The sequence below is a fragment of the Ornithodoros turicata genome, chromosome 6 (genome assembly GCF_037126465.1).
Source record: "Ornithodoros turicata isolate Travis chromosome 6, ASM3712646v1, whole genome shotgun sequence".
Lineage (NCBI taxonomy): Eukaryota > Metazoa > Arthropoda > Arachnida > Ixodida > Argasidae > Ornithodoros > Ornithodoros turicata.
In genome coordinates, this window is record NC_088206.1 from 71232229 (window position 1) to 71253773 (window position 21545).

General features: G+C 44.9%; 1 protein-coding gene and 1 pseudogene across 1 annotated transcript in view; both read left to right on the top strand.

Annotated features, from left to right (window-relative positions):
* The window catches only part of LOC135397283 (uncharacterized), a 126467-nt gene that overhangs the window by 51386 nt on the left and 53536 nt on the right, over positions 1 to 21545 (top strand). The gene's annotated exons all lie outside the window — the stretch shown is intronic.
* On the top strand, positions 113 to 20652 carry LOC135398721 (uncharacterized; annotated as a pseudogene).

The window sequence follows — 21545 nt, forward strand, 5'->3', positions numbered from 1 at the left end:
AGAGGAGGAAAAGGGGACCAGGTGCAGTTGTAGCGGTGCGACCTCCAGGATTGCATTCAACGCGATACAAGCGCATTTTGTGCGACCATGGATGAGTTATCGCGAACGCGACATGGCAAACGGATACCTGGAAGTGACATGTACATGCACGTGTATATGGATGGTACCTGAACTGTGTTTACCACATCGTGCTCTTCTTTTTATTTTTGGCCCGTCGGTGGCTGTGGCCATACCAGGCCGCGTTTCCTTGCGCAAGTCTCACTGGCGCGTCTGCTCGACGGTATGCGGTGGCTCCAAAGGCACATGCCGGTGCAATTCCTCTGAAGTCTGCCCAAGACGCATAGCTGCTTCCGTGTCTCCCACGCGCAGATGAGTGGTAAACGTGCGTGGAGTCTCAAAGAACATACACAATAAGAAAAAAAAAACTAAAACTAAACAAAAATTGAACGCTCTTCACGCGTAAACGAACCGTGTGCTGCTCCAAGTTGTGTATCGTATACCAGCCAGCAGAGTTATAGACGTTACTCGAAAAAAGTAGTTGATTACAATTACTGTTACGACTACGCGAAAAGTAATTCTTTACCGTTACAAATTACTTCATCAAAAATTTAGTACGTTACCGATTAAAAATGTAACGCGTTACTTTTCCCGTTACTTTTAAATTGTCTCGCCTACTTGCCAAGTTGCTTAAGCAACTTTTTGCCCCGCCGCCTTCCATGTACATAATAGTTCATGGTAAATAAATTTCAATTCAATTTAATTCAATACTGTCCCAGATGAGGATGATCGTGTAGGCGTTACACCCGCTTCGTTTTGTTACTATTGTTATGTACAGCCCGCACAACTTATCAATGCAGTCATCTATTTTACTGTTGCTCCAGTAGGTCGCGGTTGTAAGGGATTATCACATTACTGTGGTTTGCATGGAACACCGTCGTGTGGACTAGAGACGGCCGTCACAGTGACCTCTGCGTCATTGCTTCAGTCGAACTAGTGGAGGAACAGAAGAAGAGATTGGCTTGCTGAAAAGTGTTGCCACTGTTGACAGAAGGTTAAAAAGTAATAGATTTCTCAGTAATTGATTACAGAAAATTCTAATCAGATTACTTGGAAAATTACTTGCTCACAAAATTGGTTGATTACGGTAAAATTTACTGGAAAAAGTAATTGATTACTAGTGACGCGTCACGTACAACTCTGGCCTCCAGTAATGTTTCCATTGTGCCCAATTCATTAATCAATATTAATTAATAGCGCAGCTTTTGAAAGATTCGCCAAGGGTTCGCGTAAGGGCCGGGGAATGAATTGTCGAGAAACGCCCGACCGAAGTGTTTGCAACAAAGTACGCTTTGTGAGACTTTTCTTTCTTTTTTTTCTTATAAAAATAAAGCTCGCCGAAAAACAGTTAACAACAAGTAAAATAAAAAAGGACAAGAACGATGTACACGTTATATGATGTAGCGTTGTCCAAAACACGCGGCTGTACAGAGTGAAGTAAGATGGGCTTCGTTCGTTCAGAGCCCCACGACTTTACACTCTTAAAAATGAACTTCACCGCATAGCACGCTCCTAGCCAACCATCATCTCGAATGATATCGTCATCTGCCCTGATTTCGTTATCTGCCCTGACAACGGGAGGCGTTCACCTTTTTTGTGACACTTATGATGTTCATAATTGTCACAAAAAAGGCGTACGCCTCCCGTTTTCAACAAATCAGGGCAGATAACGATATCATTCGTGATTATGGTTGGCTAGGAGTGTGCTATGCGGTGAAGTTCATTATTAAGAGTGTACGACACTGCTGCACCTGTGTAGTGCTGTTCTGTGTCCGAAGTAACTTGGGAGTAACTTGTTCTTTTTTTTTTTAAGTAACTCCGTAATTGCAAGTCACATTTCGGACTCAATAACTTCGTTATTAACTTAGTTACATTTTTCGCTTGGAATCATGTAGATCTATGGCTCCAGGAACTCTTTGCTTTAATCAAGTGTATACCTCACAGCTAATGTTGACTCTAGCTCGGTACACCCTGTATGTGTCGTAGAATATTTGGCACTTCCTCTAATGATATACATAATAGGAATCTACATCGCGACAGACAAGAGTTGAAATCTTTAGGAGCATCTATGTACAGGGTTAGTCTAGCAAACGTTACACATTTTGATCGCATCGTAAAAATCGAAGGTGGGTTTTGTCCAACACCAAACTTTGCAGACTAGTAGCCATTTGTCTGAAGTTTTGTTGAATTTTTTGTGAGCATTATGGTCCTGTAGAAGAAAAATTAGAAATCGAGCAAAATTTCACTCTATGCATTTTCTATGGCCTATCTCACTCAAAAGTCGTCATTTTCTGCTGTGTGGGCTTCATTTTCATTTCACCACACACAGGCGGCACCAGCGTGCAGAACAAGACTGGAACGAGAGGATTGGTGCATGACGTCAGAATCGGCATGTCACATTGCTGTAGGCAGCGCTACTTGCGTGAAGCGATGTGAATGTGAAGGAGACACAAGAAAAAATTGTGGTGTTTGTGTGGGATAGGCCGCTGAAAATGCCTGGGGCGAGATTTTGCTTTATTTTTAATTTTCTTTCTGCATGACAATAGCGCTTACAAAAAATTCGAATGAAACTTCAGATAAATTGCTATCAGTCTGCAATGTTTGGGATGGGCTAAACCTAGTCTTGTATTTTTACAATGCGATCGAAATGTGTAACGTTTGCTGGAACAACGCTGTAGATTTAATGACCAGCTTTCGTGCAGAATCCGCACTCCATCCGATGACGAAGTGCAGCAAGGTGCAGCAAGTGTAACCGCCGAATGAAGTGCACATTCTGCAGCAGAGCGCGCCATTAAAACGGGACTACCACATTTTGACTACCACATTTAGAGCGTTTTAAAATTGCGCTACTACGGTTCAATGTTTTTTGCAGTTATTGCTTTATTTATTAAGTTAGACTGCTTTGACATACCCCATTGTCACCTTACACCATGAGTGATCAAAAGCTATCAGGTCTCAACAAATGGAGAAACCGAAAAAAAAAAAATCATGTGGCGTTCCAGGAACCCTTTCCTTTAATCAAGTGTGTATTCCTCACGGCTAATGTTGATTCTAGAAAGAGTACATGAAACAGCTGTCACTTTGAGACATGACCGTTCAACATGCGTATCAAATTTAAACCTGGCTTTCACTCTCTGCTCGGCCCAGTACGAGATCACACACAGCGCGGTCTGTGACCAAAGCAGTTCTGACTTTCTTGAGAGATTCAGGTCTTATGAACAGCCTGTGAACTCAGTCGTGCAATCTCATTCTTCTGTGTCCCACTCTCACCCTCAACGCATTAACCTCGTGCTTTCCTTTTAAAGTCATCTTCTGTGATCCATCTCATCATTCTTTCACCGTTTGTTAGTCATTTTTTGTCATCTTGGTCTTTAATCTACCTCATCCTTCTTTCATCATCTGTTGGTTTATCCTTTATTTCCTAATTCATTTTCTTTTTATTTATTTCTTATTTCTTAGTTTTCTTTCTTTCTTTATTTATTTCTTATTCCTTCCTATTTCTTTCTTTCTTCAACTGTTTTCTTTTTATTTATTTATTATTTCTTAATTTTATTTATTTATTTATTTCTGGAATAGCAAGCCGACGTCTCGTTTGGCTGACCTCTCCTCCGTTTTTTTCCCTTTTCGTCTAATAAATATATCCCCCCCGGCTTTCATGGATGATGAAAATAACGCGCCATTGTACAGGCGTTAACGAATGTTGAATCACTGCAGTGATCATGAAACAATGTGACGACTCTGCGAAAGCAGTGACGCATCACTTATGAGGACATATTTGGCGCCAGATGTGGAAGGCTAATAACCTACTTGGGAGTCATTATTCCTGTGTCGGAAGCTCTAGGACAGCTTTTTGCCCGATGGCTGTGTCGAAAATTAAAGCCAATAAAAAAAGTTCGTGCCATTCATCAGTGTATAGGAACATTATTCAATGAGTGGCTTTGCATATAAGTATTTACGCTTATGTTTCTGTGTCTCCGTGAGAGACACACACGCACACACACACACACACACACACACACACACTCACTCACACTCACGCACGCAACTGGTCTGTAAACCTACCGATTTATCGATACGAATTCTTCGGACACGGATGGATTTTGCTCCAGACACCCTCAGTACAAATGGCAGTGGTGGTCGCCAACTACTTTTACAGTAGTTTATTACAGTAGTAGTATTTTAAGTACATCTAAAAATACTTAACGTTGTCCATCAACACCAACCCCATTCTATAATGTTCTCGGACACCTAAATACGAATCACAAGCAGCGATATAAGTGAAGATTTAGTACACATGCACGGCACAAGTGCTCTGCACCTCCGTCCTCACCAAACAAGTAGCTCGAGGTAAAAGTCGGAAGCACAATCGTGCCGTAAAGCTTGCGGCAAAATCGGAAGTAGTTGGCACCTACAGTAGCCTAACTACTGTAGTTAACTACTCGAAATAGTACTTTAACTAGTAGTTGCCACTACATTTCTGCAAGTAGTTGATAACTGGTTTCTAACTACAATCAGGCAGTTTAACTACATGTAGTTATAACTACTGGCCATCACTGATAAATAGTGAAAAATAAACCAAAGCAATGTTTCCATTTCAACTTCTATAACTATTACAATTTCTTATATCGATTCTGGAATTTTTCTTCCACCCTACGATGTGTACGCGTATATTTCGTTACTGGTAAATTTTCTACAGCTAGTATAGCCGATGCCTATAGAGGTCGATACAGCAGGGCATGAACTGTACTGCACTGATTAGATTAGAATAGATGACAATCGAAAAGGTGGAGCTGAGCTGGTGAACAACCTTGGGCTGTGTTGTTTGCTCTGTGTCTTTTTGTATCTCGTTTCTCGAGCTGAAGGTTCCTCTTTGAATGTGCAGATTATATTAGATAAAATCACCCCGAGCACTATTTTTGAATTTGTCTGGGAGAAAGTGATAGAGAGTACATTTTAAAGATACGCACATAGACAGAACTGTACCCGTAAAGTTTATTGAGCAAACTATCAGCATACGTGAACATCGCACCAACAAAAGGTGTTGATAAAAGTGCGCATTGTGCAGGATATATTTAACTGTATCACTTGGTAGAAGAGCACGCTGTGATCACCCTCGTGCAGACGGAATATTTTGCGGGAGTACAATATGAGAGGCAATAATGTTTCAATAGCATAAACTAGCAGAGGAAGGTGAAGAAAGCAACGAGCGTCCAGAATAGTAATCATATGCAGGATATGCAACGGTGAAAGCCTTCTTTAATATTCAACTTTCCTGGAAGGGATTGGAATTGAATTCGGATTGGATTCGACCTGGATTTCCTGTATCGCATTAAAAAAAACGCAAGATTCTGCAGAGCTAGGATTAATTCCGGAGTGGTTCAAAGTTACATAACCGAAACTTCGAACGCAAGATTCTAGCCAAAGAACGGTAGTTGATAACATGTTGCCATTACGTTAAAAGGGTCTTCTAAATTATTTCTTGTACTTCGGCTGCTATGTACGCGTGTGTGCGTACAAGCAAAGCGACAAGCACTTTTATCTGCTAACACTTTCTCTTTAATACTGCTTTACGTTACATCTTGCTGCATGCGCAGGTGGAGAACGTTATTTGATGTCGCGCTATCCGTCCTAATCAGTCTTGTCACCTTCATTTACTTCACCGTTCTCACCCTCATTTACTTCCCCACCGTTCTCACCCTCATCTACTTCCCCAGCGTTCTCACCCTCATCTACTGCCCCAGCGTTCTCACCCTCATCTACTGCCCCACCGTTCTCACCCTCATCTACTGCCCCACCGTTCTCACTCTCATCTACTGCCCCAGCGTTCTCACCCTCATCTACTGCCCCACCGTTCTCACCCTCATCTACTGCCCCACCGTGCTCACCCTCATCTACTTCCCCACCGTGCTCACCCTCATCTACTGCCTCACCGTTCTCACTCTCATCTACTGCCTCACCGTTCTCACTCTCATCTACTTCCCCACCGTTTTCACACTCATCTACTTCCCCACCGTGCTCACCCTCATTTACTTCCCCACCGTGCTCACCCTCATTTACTTCCCCACCGTGCTCACCCTCATTTACTTCCCCACCGTGCTCACCCTCATTTACTTCCCCACCGTGCTCACCCTCATCTACTTCCCCACCGTTTTCACCCTCATCTACTTCCCCACCGTTCTCACCCTCATCTACTTCCCCACCGTGCTCACCCTCATTTACTTCCCCACCGTGCTCACCCTCATTTACTTCCCCACCGTGCTCACCCTCATCTACTTCCCCACCGTGCTCACCCTCATCTACTGCCTCACCGTTCTCACTCTCATCTACTGCCTCACCGTTCTCACTCTAATCTACTTCCCCACCGTTTTCACCCTCATCTACTTCCCCACCGTGCTCACCCTCATTTACTTCCCCACCGTGCTCACCCTCATTTACTTCCCCACCGTGCTCACCCTCATTTACTTCCCCACCGTGCTCACCCTCATTTACTTCCCCACCGTGCTCACCCTCATTTACTTCCCCACCGTGCTCATCCTCATCTACTTCCCCACCGTGCTCACCCTCATCTACTTCCCCACCGTTCTCACTCTCATCTACTTCCCCACCATTTTCACCCTCATCTACTTCCCCACCGTTCTCACCCTCATCTACTTCCCCACCGTTCTCACCCTCATCTACTTCCCCACCGTTCTCACCCTCATTTACTCCCTCACCGTTCTCACCCTCATTTACTCCCTCACCGTTCTCACCCTCATCTACTGCCCCACCGTTCTCACCCTCATCTACTGCCCCACCGTTCTCACCCTCATCTACTGCCCCACCGTTCTCACCCTCATCTACTGCCCCACCGTTCTCACCCTCATTTACTACCCCACCGTTCTCACCCTCATTTACTACCCCACCATCAGGCGCGTCAGTGACAACAGGATTTGACTTTTCTTCTCTGCCGTTGGTCCCGGAATCTTCCGGTGGAGGCAGAGGTTCGGGGCAAATGCACCTGTATCCGCGCTTGGTTAAGAAGTTGAAGTCCGACGTCTTGCGTCCCCTATTTCGGCAGAACTTTTCACAACCTTTTGCTGCTTTGAACAGAAAAGGGCCTGAAAAAAGAAAAAAAGAGATTAAACATCTCCACTCTGTGACATTCATTTACCTCCGTGCATTTACTCCCGAAAGGGACTATTTTTGTGGCAATGCATTTAGTCCCCAAAAGGAGTAAAATTACTCCTTTTTTTCCTCTTAGAGTGCAGTCTGTGCCTTTGCGCCGTAGTGTTCGCCTGATGAACCCAATGTTCGAACTCTACCGAGGACGCCAGCAACTTGGGGGGACAAGAAACGAGCAGCTCAGGTACACTTCGTCTTCCCCGAAGGGATCCCCACGGATCGGATGATACTCACCGGCAGGTGGACCCCATCTTCCTTGTCCCCTTCTTGGAGGTCCCCATTCTTTTTTTTTCTTAAGCCCTTCTGCGGCTAGGACTGCGGTCGGGGAAGATACAGAAGTGGATTTCAGTTTCAGTAAGACGAGCATAAAAAAAGAGGCTGACAGTACTGACACGAAGGAATGAATGGGTGAGACTTCTCAGAATCCTGTTATACTGTCCGTTATTGCTGAGTACTGACTGGGGTACTCGTAATGACAGCTGATTGCGTAACATAATCGGTATTGGTGATATCTTAATTGATAACGCAGGTATTAGAAGAACACGGAGAGGTCTGACTGTCACGGAGAAATGACTATACAACTATACTGTAATGTTCCGCTGATGTTCTGCACAGTCGCGAAGAAAGAGCCTCGATCGCAGTGAAACTCGTGACATGCTGATAAGGAAGAACGTTATGTTGACGAACAACACGAATTCACTCTTCGCTTTTTAACGTGGAAAAATGATGCTTAATGTGAAGTAACTCATATAGGTGAACGGTTCATAGCATACCAGCGAACGCAATAAGCGCCAAAAACACCAGGACATGGTTCGCCATAACTCTGAAAGCGAAAGAAATTTGCCTTATTAGAGGATAATAGTATTCAATATTCAAAGAGTATTCATTAGGAAGGGTGCGACCAATCCAATCCAGTCTGCAACCAATCCAATCCACTTGAAGTCGTTGACAGATTCATCTACAACCAGTCCATTCTTTATTTTTGCGGGGGCTGAAGAACCGTATTTTCTTTCAATAAAGGAACACTAAATTAATACACAAAGCTCGAACGTTTAAGAATGCTGAACATTAAGCTAAAAACGCTATGTACGCCTAGCTTAATAGTATCATAATCGCTGCAGTGTAACCACACCCACGCCAAATGGGATGAACGTCACCATACTTATCTCGGCTATCATCACCATCACGACTAACGCTGTCAGAAATTAATTAACTATTGGGGAAGCAATTACACCTTAAAGCCCCCTAGATAGCAGCTACCCATTTTTGATCCCACGATCCCGGGAATTTCTCCTGCTCTTCGAATAAAATTCGCATAAAAATGCATCCACTCTCTCTCAGACTAACATTATCCTTAAAAATCCTTTTTTTTTCTTTAAAGTGTACTAGATTAAGTCGATGATTCAATTAGTGACTAACCTACTTCAAGAATGACTAAATACAAAGAAAGATCCAAATCAACTAAATCAACAACAAATCAATCGCACCCTACAGAAGTGATCGCTCGTGCCATTTTCCCTGCAACTACGTATTATTAAAAAAAATAAAACGAAAATGAAAGTAAAGGTCTGTTCGATTAGACTTGCACTCCCTGAACCAGTTCCGTGCGGTGCAGGGCCAGTTCTGAACTAGTGCAGCAATAGGCCAGTTCCAGTTCAACGGTGCAACACTAGTGCCGCCGCGAAACGAATATCGAAGTGCAGCGCTAGTGCAAGCCTTCTTGTAACAACGCGTGCGACATTTCAATCACATGCGCATTGCTGCTTTTTAATTTCGAACACAATGAACTATTCAACCATTGTGCAAACAGCCATGGAACTTGTGCATTCTGACAGCGAGGACGAAGAATTTGACGACCTGGTAACCGTGATATAGCGTTGAATCTTCTGCGAACTGACAGGAACCGTGTACCAATGTACACCGAAGCAGTAGTGAATCGTTATTTCGACTTGGAATTCAAACGGCTCTTCCGGCTCTCTCGGGATACGTTCGAGAATTTACATTAACTATTATTTGCCTTGTGTCGTCCGCTGCCATTGCCGCCATTACTCTGCACCACCGTTGAACTGACCCCTGCGGGAGTCCAGAGTTTCCTTGCACTAGGGCTACACTTGGCGTGCACTGGTTTGAAACGAACGAGATGGTGCAGGAGGCGCACTGTTGAAACAAACGAGCGAGTGCAGCCCCACCGGAACTGGTCCAGGCAGTGCAGGCCTAATCGAACGTACCTTTTGCTGTGTGTTTTAGTGCATCGTACGCTATCGTCATTCCACACCTATGGGATAGCGGCGTGGTTCTGCGCATGCGCAAGACACGCGAAGAGCTTTGCGCATTGCGCAGAACCGCCAACGCTATCCCTTACGTAAGGGATAGCATGGTCGTTCCACAAGGCGATGCCGTACGGTACACTAAAACCCTCTAATAACGCTTACGTTGGGAGTCCTACAACAACAGCCGTCGGTCCGGAAGCTCACCTAAACCAGGGCAAATCAACTGGTCGCGTTTAAAGAGTGAGTTTTGACGGGGGAGAGAGGGAAAAATGAGAGGGGAAAAGATAGATACCTGGTAGTTGTTGCATGCAGTCAGTAAGTCAGTGTCACGCTATTTGACATTCTCCATTGTTACCTTACACCATGAGCACTCAAAATTTATCAGATCTCAACAGATGCGGAAACAAAAAAATAATAAATAAATAAATAAATGTCCGTGGCGTTCCAGGAACCCTTTCCTTTAATCAAGTGTGTATACCTCACGGCTAATGTTGATTCTAGAAAGAGTGCACGACAACAGCTGTCACTTTGAGACATGACCGTTCAACATGCGTAACAAATTTAAACCTGGCTTTCATGGATGGTGAAAATAACGCGCCATTGTACAGTCGTTAACGGATGTTGAATCACTGCATTGATCATGAAACAATGTGGCGACTCTGCGAAAGCAGTGACTCATCACCTATGAGGACATATTTGGCGCCAGATGTGGAAGGCTAATAACCTACTTGGGAGTCATTATCCCTGTGTCGGAAGCTATAGGACAGCTTTTTGCCCGATGCCTGTGTCGAAAAAAAAAAAAAAAAAATATTCCGTGCTATTCGTCAGTGCACAGGAACATTATTCAATGGGTGGCTTTACATATATGTGTTTACGTTTAAGTTTCCGTGTCTCCGTGAGAGATACACGCACACACACACACACACTCGCTCACACTCACACACACACAACTGGTCTGTAGATCAATCGATTTATCGATACGAATTCTTCGGACAGGAATGGCTTTTGCTCAAGACACCCTCAGCATAAATGGTGAAAAATAAACCAATGTTTCTCATAATCAAACCAACAAATAAACAAGAGGGTAAAATAATGCACAGTCCAGCTTGTTGAAACTTCGTAAAGAAAGGTAATAAAAGCACGAAGTCAGAGTAACTATTTAATACGTCAGCTTTCGGGCGGAGGTCATGCTCCTACCGTAGCGTTTCGGCGCCACCGTAACATCCGCGACATACTTTGTTCCTCTAACGTACAAAAAAAGCCCTCAGGCTGTACCCCTGGTAATAGGAAACGATGCCAAACTTGTAAACACATCTTTCCTTGCACTAGAACCAAAAGTCACGCCAGCAATTTTGAGTTGAAAATTGGACAACTTTTAAACTGATGCTCATATAACATTTGCTACACAATATTTTGCTCAAGATGTGGTTTACAGTCAGAGTTGTACACGTTACTCGAAAACGTAATTGGTTACAATTACTGTTACTACTGCGCAAAAAGTAATTCTTTACCGTTACAAATTACTTCATCAAAAATGTAATACGTTACCGATTAAAAATGTAACGCGTTACTTTTCCCGTTACTTTTAAATTGTGGCGCATAACAAAGCCAACAAGCCTGCAGTGAATGCAACCATGCAGCTCTTGTTGCGAATTCTAATATGAGACACCAGGGATACGGACCTTTCGGTACAGGACATTTGGGTACAGGACCTTTCGGTACGGACATTTCGGTACACGGACCTCTCGGTACACGGACCTCTCGGTACACGGACCTCTCGGTACACGGACCTTTCGGTACAGGGACGTTTCGGTATACGGACCTTTCGGTACAAGGACATTTCGGTACACGGCCATACCGCTGGAATATGGTCTTCGGCTTATTGGTTATGACAACGTGTTTTGTTCTCAATACAGATTAGCCCTTGTAAAAATGTATGAGCTACAGACATCCTGTTTTCACTTCTAACATCTCTGGGACGGCAGATATTCTTTGCCAGCTATTGTCACCCAAACGTGTACCGTGTACCGAGAGGTCCGTGTACCGAAATGTCCGTACCGAAAGCTCCTGTACCGAAATGTCCTGTACCGAAAGGTCCGTATCCCTTCACTTTGAGTCTTCGAACACGTCCTTAAACCTCGTTGTGTTTCTCGTAACGGACCCCTGCCTGACTACCTCCGGCACCAGACCGCTCGGACCCGAAACCGCAACAGAGTACACTTTAAAGATATGCACATAGACAGAACTGTAGCTGTCAAGTTTATTGAGCGAACTCGGCATACGTGAACATCGCAACAACAAAAGGTGTTTATAAAAGTGCGCATTGTGCAGGATATATTCAACTCTACCGCTCAGTAGAAGAGCACGCTGTGATCACCCTCGTGCAGACGGAATATTTTGCGGGAGTACAATATGAGAGGCAATAATGTTTCAATAGCATAAACAAGCAGAGGAAGGTGAAGAAAGCAACGAGCGTCCAGTATAGTAATCATATGCAACAGTGAAGCCTTCTTTAATATTCTACTTTCCTCGAAAGGATTGGATTTGAATTCGGATTGGATTCGACCTGGATTTCCTGTGTAGCATAAAAAAACGTAAGATTCTGCAGAGCTGGGATTAATTCCGGAGTGGTTCAAAGTTACATAACCGAAACTTCGAACGCAAGATTCTAGCCAAAGAAAGGTAGTTGATAACATGTTGCCATTACGTTAAAAAGGTCTTCTAAATTATTTCTTGTACTCCGGTTGCTATGTACGAGTGTGTGTGTACAAGTAAAGCGACGAGCACTTTTATCTGCTAACATTTTTTTGTTTAATTCTGCTTTACGTTACATCTTGCTGCATGCGCCGGTGGAGAACGTTACTAAATATCCCGCTATCCGTCCTGACCAGTCTCGTCAGGATCGGTACTCCATTCAGCAATTTTCTACTGGACCTACACCATTCTCACCTTCATTTACTCCCCCACCGTTCTCGCCCTCATTTACTACCCCACCACCAGGCGCGTCAGTGACAACAGGAGTTGACGTTTCTTGTCCGACGGTGGTCCTGGAATCTTCCGGTGGAAACAGAGGTTCGGGGCAATTGCAGCTGTATCTGCTCTTGGTTAAGTTGAAGGTCGATGTCTCGTGTCCCTTATTTCGGCAGAAGTTTTCACAGCCGTTTGCTGCTCTGAACAGAAAAGGGCCTGAAAAAAAGAAAGAAAGAAAAGAAATGTGTTTAAATATGTGGGTAGACAGGGACATTAATGCGTTAATAGAGACAGGAAAAGCGCTAGATATCGAAATACAACGTGTGACGAAGTGACAGGGTGGCGGCTGATGAAACAGATTCACACAGTTCACGGAGCAGTGAGATACAAATAATTACGAATAATGGAATTGAAGTAATCGATGACGCAACGGGGCATGGCAGTGCATTGGTGGTATTCAAGATAAGCATTTAGAATGCATTAACCTCCACTGTATTTTACTACCGGGACGACGTGTCCGCGCAACTTCTACAATGCAACAAGGTGACTTTGACCTCCCGCTGGATATACGAAACCGTAACTTCGAGCTCAGTAAGACACATCGGGAGAGACCGGAGGCGTTCCATTATCTGTAGTTTATTCCAATCTGTGCCCTTGCGCTGTAGTGTTCGCCTGATGAACCCAATGTTCGAACTCTGCCGAGGACGCCACCATCTTGGGGGGGGGGGGGGGCAAGGAACCAGTTGCTCAGGTACACGCAGACTTGTACGTATTTGGAGTATTGTATTTAAGATACTGTATTTTAAATACAATTTGCGGTATTTTGGTACTCTACTCAATACTTTTTGTGTTGTGTATTTGTACTCTATTTAAAATACATTTTATGGTATTTTCTACTCAATACTCTAATTACGTATTTTGGACCTTCTCTCAAACTTTCGGTGTCTCGTATTTCCATTATCTTGCGTGTTCAGTGGAAATTTCCTGACTCCCTCGGACTTGACCCGGACACTGGCCCCTCTTGGAAGTCTCCATTTAGAGATCTTGCCCCGTGTGTACTAATCCTTGGCCAGTGAGCGTTCTATTATGTGTGCCCTGACGCGGTGACTCCGAATTCTGACCTCGCCGAGCATGTAAGAGCATGTGAGCGCCAGTAAGAGCATGTGACCCAGAACAAAGCAAACTTCGAGCAGGGACCTGCTAGAAGTTTGCTTTGTTCTGGGTCACATGCTCTTACTGGAGTTATGTGGCGTCTCTTTGTCATCTTTGGGACTTGTGTTTAGATTGTTACTCTCACACAGTGGCAGCTAGCGTAGTACGCGGGGTTTAGGTGATTCATGTCACATGGCCGCGACTTGCCGCATTGACCAGTGACTGGTGACTTTTTGCGTTCAAGGATAAACAGTATCTTAATTGTATTTCAAATACTTTTTGGAGTATTTTGTACTCTATCTTAATTACATTCTAACGTTAGTATTTATTATCTTATCTCAAATACATTTTTGAGTATCTTGTACACGTCTGGGTACACGTCGTCTTCCCCGAAGGACGGTAATAAATACGCTGTGACGTGTAGTGATATTCCACAGATCAGATGATACTCACCGGCAAATAAGTCCCATTCTTCTGCAATGTCTCTTTTTTCTTTCTTAAGTCCTTCTGCGGCTAGGACTGCGGTCGGAGAAGATACAGAAGTGGATTTGAGTTTCAGTACGACGAGCATAAAAAGGAGGCTGACAGTACTGGCATGAAGGAATGGATGGATGAGCCTTCTCAGAATCCTGGCATACTGTCCGTTATTGCTGAGTATACTGACGGGGGTACTCGTAATGACAGCTGATTGCGTAACATAATCGGTATTGGTGATATCTTAATTGATAACGCAGGCATTAGAAGAACACGGAGAAATGACTATACAACTATACTGTAATGTTCCGCTGATGTGCTGCACAGTCGCAAAGAAAAAGCCGCGATCGCAGTGAAACTCATGACATGCTGATAACGTTAGACCAGGATTTTGACGAACAACACGAATTTACCCTTCGGTTTTTAATGTGGAAACATGATACTTAATTTGAAGTAACTTATATAGTTGAACGGTTCATAGCATACCAGCGAACACAGCCAGCGCCACATACACCAGGACATGGTTCTCCATAACTCTGAAAGCGAAAGAAATTTGCCTTATTAGAGGATAATAGCGTATTCAATAAGAAGAAGGGTGCGACCAATCCAATCCAATCCAGTATGGAACCAATCCAATCCACTTGAAGTCGTTGACAGATTCATCTACAACCAGTTTTTTTGCGGGGGCTGAAGGACCTATTTCCTTTCAATAAAGGAACACTAAATTAATACACAAAGCTCGAACGTTTAAGAATGCTGAACCTTGTGCGCCTAGTGTAATAGTATCATAACCGCTGCAGTGTAGCCACACCCACGCCAAATGGGATGCCTCCATACTTATCTCTGCTATCATCACATTTACGACTAACGCTGTCCGAAATGAACTAATTGGGGAGCAATTACACCTTAATTTAAAGCCCCCTAGATAGCAGTTTCCCATTTTTGATCCCACGATCCCGGGAATTTCTCCTGCTCTGCAAATAAAATTCGCATAAAAATGCATCCACTCTCTCTAAGACTAACATTATCCTTAAGAATCATTTTTTTCCCTTTAAAGTGTACTAGATTAAGTCGATGATTCAATTAGCGACTAACCTGCTTCAGGAATGACTAAATACAAAGATCCAAATCAACAAATCAATCGCACCCTACAGAAGTGATCGCTCGTGCCATTTTCCCTTCAACTACGTATTATTAAAAATAAAATAAAAACAAAAGTAAGCTGCGTGTTTTAGTGCATCGTACGCTATCGTCATTGCGCACCTATGAGATAGCGTCGTGGTTCTGCGCATGCGCAAGACACGCGCAGAGCTTTGCGCATTGCGCAGAACCGCCAACGCTATCCCTAACGGATGGGATAGCATGGTGGTCCCACAAGGCGATGCCGTACGGTACGCTAAAACCCTCTAATAACGCTTACGTTGGGAGTCCTACAACAACAGCCGTCGGTCCGGAAGCTCACCTAAACCAGGGCAAATCAACTGGTTGCGTTTAAAGAGTGAATTTTGACGGGGGAAAGAGGGAAAAACGAGAGGGGAAAAGATAGATACCTGTAGTTGTTGCGTGCAGTCAGTAAGTCAGTGTCACACTATTTGACATTCTCCATTGTTACCTTACACCATGAGCACTCAACATTTATCGAATCTCAACAGGTGCGAAAAAAAAATAAATTTCCGTGGCGTTCCAGGAACCCTTTCCTTTAATCAAGTGTGTATACCTCACGGCTAATGTTGATTCTAGAAAGAGTGCATGACACAGCTGTCACTTTGAGACATGACCGTTCAACACGTGTAACAAATTTAAACCTGGCTTTCATGGATGGTGAAAATAACGCGCCATTGTACAGGCGTTAACAGATGTCGAATCACTGCATTGATCATGAAACCATGTGGCGACTCTGCTAAAGCGGTGACGCATCACTTATGAGGACATATTTGGCGCCAGATGTGGAAAGCTAATAACCTACTTGGGAGTCATTATTGCTGTGTCGGAAGCTCTACGACAGCTTTTTGCCCGATGGTTGTGGCGAAAATTTAAAACAATAAAAAAGAGTCAGTGCTGTTCGTCAGCGCACAGGAACATTATTCAATGGGTGGCTTTACATATATGTGTTTAAGTTTCTGTGTCTCTGTGAGAGACACACGCACACACACACACACTCGCTCACACTCACACACACAACTGGTCTGTAAACCTACCGATTTATCGATACGAATTCTTCGGACACGAATGGCTTTTGCTCGAGACACCCTCAGTATAAATGGTGAAAAATACACCAATGTTTCTCATAATCAAACCAATAAATAAACAACAGGGTAAAATAATACACAGTCCAGCTTGTTGAAACGTCGTCGAGAAAAGTGTTATCGAAAGTATGAAGCACGACCTCAGAGCTTTCGGGCGGAGGTCATGCTCCTACCGTAGCGTTTCGGAGCCACCGTAACATCCGCGACATAGTTTGTTCCTCTAACGTACAAAAACAGCCCTCAGGCTGTACCCCTGGTAATAGGAAACGATGCCAAACTTGTTAACATATCTTTCCTTGCACCAGAACGCCAGCAATTTTGAGTTCAAAATTGGACAACCTTTAAACTGATGCTCATATAACATTTGCTACACAATATTTTGCTCAAGATGTGGTTTACAGTCAGAGTTGTACACGTTACTCGAAAAAAGTAATTGATTACAATTACTGTTATTACTGCGCAAAAAGTAATTCTTTACCGTTACAAATTACTTTATGAAAAATGTAATACGTTACCGATTAAAAATGTAACGCGTTACTTTTAAACTGTCGAGCATAACAAAGCCAACAAGCCTGCAGTGAATGCAACCGTGCAGCTCTTGTTGCGAATTCTAATATGAGACACCAACATTCATGATAAGTGAAATTCACAAATACATTTGAAAGCGACATACACGGGTTTATTACAGATTCATATACACATTTAAAACAACATCGAAACATTCGTTTTGCTACTATTGTTTGTTGTTTTGTTCAGCCCGCACAATTTATAAATACAGTCACCTCTATTTTACTGTTGTTACTACCTAATCTCCAGGGCTTCCGGTCAAGAGATCCAACGAGTCAAGAGATCCATCGAGTCAGGAGATCCAACCGATCACGTGACAGGCGAGTCAAAAGATCCAAAGCGTCAAAAATTCCAACCCGATCAAGGGATCCATCGAGTCAGGAGATCCAATCTGTCACGTGACAGGCGAGTCTAGAGATCCGACCAGTCAAAGCGTCATACTGGTCAGGATTCCGGACAAAAAAGAAAGTCTATCCCTTACCATGTTCATTGCCGAAGTAGTATTAAGTTAGGAAGTAATATGCCCGGTAACAGTGAAGACTTTTCGGTGTTTTCTCTCTTCTTACCACACACGCACAAAAAGAAAAAGTGAGCGAGAAAATCCTGAGGTTGTGCTGGCAGGTTACGGCGGCGAGTCCCCCTTTTGCCTTTGCACTTTTATGTTCATTGCCCCTAGCGCCGTAACACGCTATGCCAGAACGGATGCTTGTTACCAAGAATATTGAGCTCAACTTACAAGGCATCGTAGGCCGCAGGGTTTAAACTTATCCTTGTCGTGTTCTTTTCATTGACCCCCACCCTTATCACGTTATTCTATTCTTTTATTGACGATGTGGGAAAATACTGTCTGACTCTGCTTTCCAATCAACATTGACCTGTCACGTTCATTGACCTCAACACCAAATTTCGGGTTATACTGCTGGACTCAGAGTTGTCTTCGTACTTTTGTGTCCATTGGCGCAGTCGTCCCCATGTTATACCAGAACTGAAGTTTGTTACCGATAATAATGGGCCCAGCCGCAAAGTGCTCTGTCTTTGTCCTTTTGTGGACGGCGGGGAAAACTTGATACTGAAAAACGCACACACACACAAAAACAACAACAACAACAGATGTTCGGGCATATGAAGCTGCCTTTCTTTGAGTCCATGATCTGACGGATCAGACGGTTCCGCCATGTAGAACGTCTGTACAGAACAGCGACTTGGCTCTTCGACTATGAGCCTGCTGTGATACGAGAAGTGTTTGAGTAATCAACGGGTTTGAAACAGCGGCCGGCCCACCCAACTTGAGTGTACGTAGCCCACGCTAACTCTAGAAACAATCTCTAACACAAAGCGCTGTAAAAAAAAAAAAAAAACAGATGACAGCACTTCTATAAATCCTGTGTTACAAACAGATCAATCTTACAATGCAGCCACCTGTTTTTAACAGAAATTACATAAGAGAATAACTGTCGGCTTTTCTTGGACGCGCTATGTGTTACAAAGCAGCTAAGTAAGTCAATAAAAATAACATGTTGATTTGCCACCTGCATTTGTATTCTATTTATACCGCACGTAAAACGATTCCCTCGTATTCCGATACGAGTAATTTCTGCTTAGCGATGTTAAAAAACGGTAAAACAAAGGGGTCAAAAGATCCAAGCCCGCCGAATCCTCAGACGAGTCAAGAGATCCAACCGGGTCAAGAGATCCAACCGGGTCAGGGGATCCAACCGGGTCAGGGGATCCAACCGGGTCAGGGGATCCAACCGGGTCAGGGGATCCAACCGGGTCAGGGGATCCAACCGCGTCAGGGGATCCAACCGCGTCAGGGGATCCAACCGCGTCAGGGGATCCAACCGCGTCAGGGGATCCAACCGCGTCAGGGGATCCAACCGCGTCAGGGGATCCAACCGCGTCAGGGGATCCAACCGCGTCAGGGGATCCAACCGCGTCAGGGGATCCAACCGCGTCAGGGGATCCAACCGCGTCAGGGGATCCAACCGCGTCAGGGGATCCAACCGCGTCAGGGGATCCAACCGCGTCAGGGGATCCAACCGCGTCACGTTATCCAACCGCGTCACGGGATCCAACCGCGTCACGGGATCCAACCGCGTCACGGGATCCAACCGCGTCAAGGGATCCAACCGCGTCAAGGGATCCAACCGCGTCAAGGGATCCAACCGCGTCAAGGGATCCAACCGCGTCAAGGGATCCAACCGCGTCAAGGGATCCAACCGGGTCAAGGGATCCAACCGGGTCAAGGGATCCAACCGGGTCAAGGGATCCAACCGGGTCAAGGGATCCAACCGGGTCAAGGGATCCAACCGGGTCAAGGGATCCAACCGCGTCAAGGGATCCAACCGCGTCAAGGGATCCAACCGCGTCAAGGGATCCAACCGCGTCAAGGGATCCAACCGCGTCAAGGGATCCAACCGCGTCAAGGGATCCAACCGCGTCAAGGGATCCAACCGCGTCAAGGGATCCAACCGCGTCACGGGATCCAACCGCGTCAAGGGATCCAACCGCATCAAGGGATCCAACCGCGTCAAGGGATCCAACCGGGTCAAGGGATCCAACCGGGTCAAGGGATCCAACCGGGTCAAGGGATCCAACCGGGTCAAGGGATCCAACCGGGTCAAGGGATCCAACCGGGTCAAGGGATCCAACCGGGTCAAGGGATCCAACCGGGTCAAGGATCCAACCGCGTCAAGGGATCCAACCGCGTCAAGGGATCCAACCGCGTCAAGGGATCCAACCGCGTCAAGGGATCCAACCGCGTCAAGGGATCCAACCGCGTCAAGGGATCCAACCGGGTCAAGGGATCCAACCGGGTCAAGGGATCCAACCGGGTCAAGGGATCCAACCGGGTCAAGGGATCCAACCGGGTCAAGGGATCCAACCGCGTCAAGGGATCCAACCGCGTCAAGGGATCCAACCGCGTCAAGGGATCCAACCGCGTCAAGGGATCCAACCGCGTCAAGGGATCCAACCGCGTCAAGGGATCCAACCGCGTCAAGGGATCCAACCGCGTCAAGGGATCCAACCGCGTCAAGGGATCCAACCGCGTCAAGGGATCCAACCGCGTCAAGGGATCCAACCGCGTCAAGGGATCCAACCGCGTCAAGGGATCCAACCGGGTCAAGGGATCCAACCGCGTCAAGGGATCCAACCGCGTCAAGGGATCCAACCGGGTCAAGGGATCCAACCGGGTCAAGGGATCCAACCGGGTCAAGGGATCCAACCGGGTCAAGGGATCCAACCGGGTCAAGGGATCCAACCGGGTCAAGGGATCCAACCGGGTCAAGGGATCCAACCGGGTCAAGGGATCCAACCGGGTCAAGAGATCCAACCGGGTCAAGAGATCCAACCGGGTCAAGAGATCCAACCGGGTCAAGAATTTCCAACCGGGTCAAGAATTTCCAACCGGGTCAAGAATTTCCAACCGGGTCAAGAGATCCAACCGGGTCACGAGATCGATCCATCGATGGATCTCTTGACTCGATGGATCTCTTGACTCGATGGATCTCTTGACTCGATGGATCTCTTGACTCGATGGATCTCTTGACCCGTTGCATCTCTTGACCCGTTGCATCTCTTGACCCGTTGCATCTCTTGACCCTTTGGATCTCTTGACGTGGAATCCTCTCCAAAAGGTCGCGGTTGTAAGGGTTTATCATATTACTGTGGGGTGCATGGAACACGTGTGGACTAGAGACGTCCGTGACAGTGACCTCTGCGTCATTGCTTCAGTCGAACTCGTGGTGGAATAGAAGAACAGATTGGTTTGCTGAAAGGGGTCACCATTGTTGACAGAAGGTGAAAAAAGTAATCGATTACTCAGTCATTGTTTACCGAAAATTAATTGATTACAATTACTTAACAATTAACAATTACTGAAAAAAGTAATTGATTACTAGTAACGCATTACGTATAACTCTGTTTACAGTACGTTGGAGAGTTTTGTAATTCCATGCGCGAAAGGTTTTATTGACACAATGGGTGACGATCTCCATGGTCACGATTATAATGAAGATTTAAATATTGTAATTTTAGAATCAGGCTTCACTAACGATTATAAGCGTAAGAATAGAGAATCTATTTTTAATTGCAAAGTTTCACAGTCTGGTTCCCCATGGTATAAATGTACATAGCGGCCCGCTTTACCACCTGGTGACATTGATATTTCGCCACCTGTTCTAACAGTTAGCAATACCGCGGTAAATGCTTCTCATTTGGTGAATTAATTTGATTTTGTGACTGATGTGATTGATGCACAATAATGATTTATGCTTCCCCTATACCTTAGCATTGTATAATTGAAAAAATCTGTCCAATCCCTACCCTCATTATTTTGATGTGTATGCATTGTTTTTGTAACATGTGACTGTCCAATTTTTGAATGCACAAGTATTTTTTTCGCGGAATTCACATTAGCTGTAAGCAACAACCGTTTTCTTCTTTTCAACAGACAAGCATGGCCGGCAGAAATTCAATTCGGAAAGAGTGGTGTACGTTTCTTCGAGCGGTCTTGGCGTCAGATATCTATCAAATGTCTAGCCTTCTGTTTTGTTCTTTGTGATTTCATCGTTGCGTTGCTTCTCTCTTGTCCTTTGATTCCTTCTCTCCCCGATCCTACTCCTTATATAAGCAATGTTTTAACCGC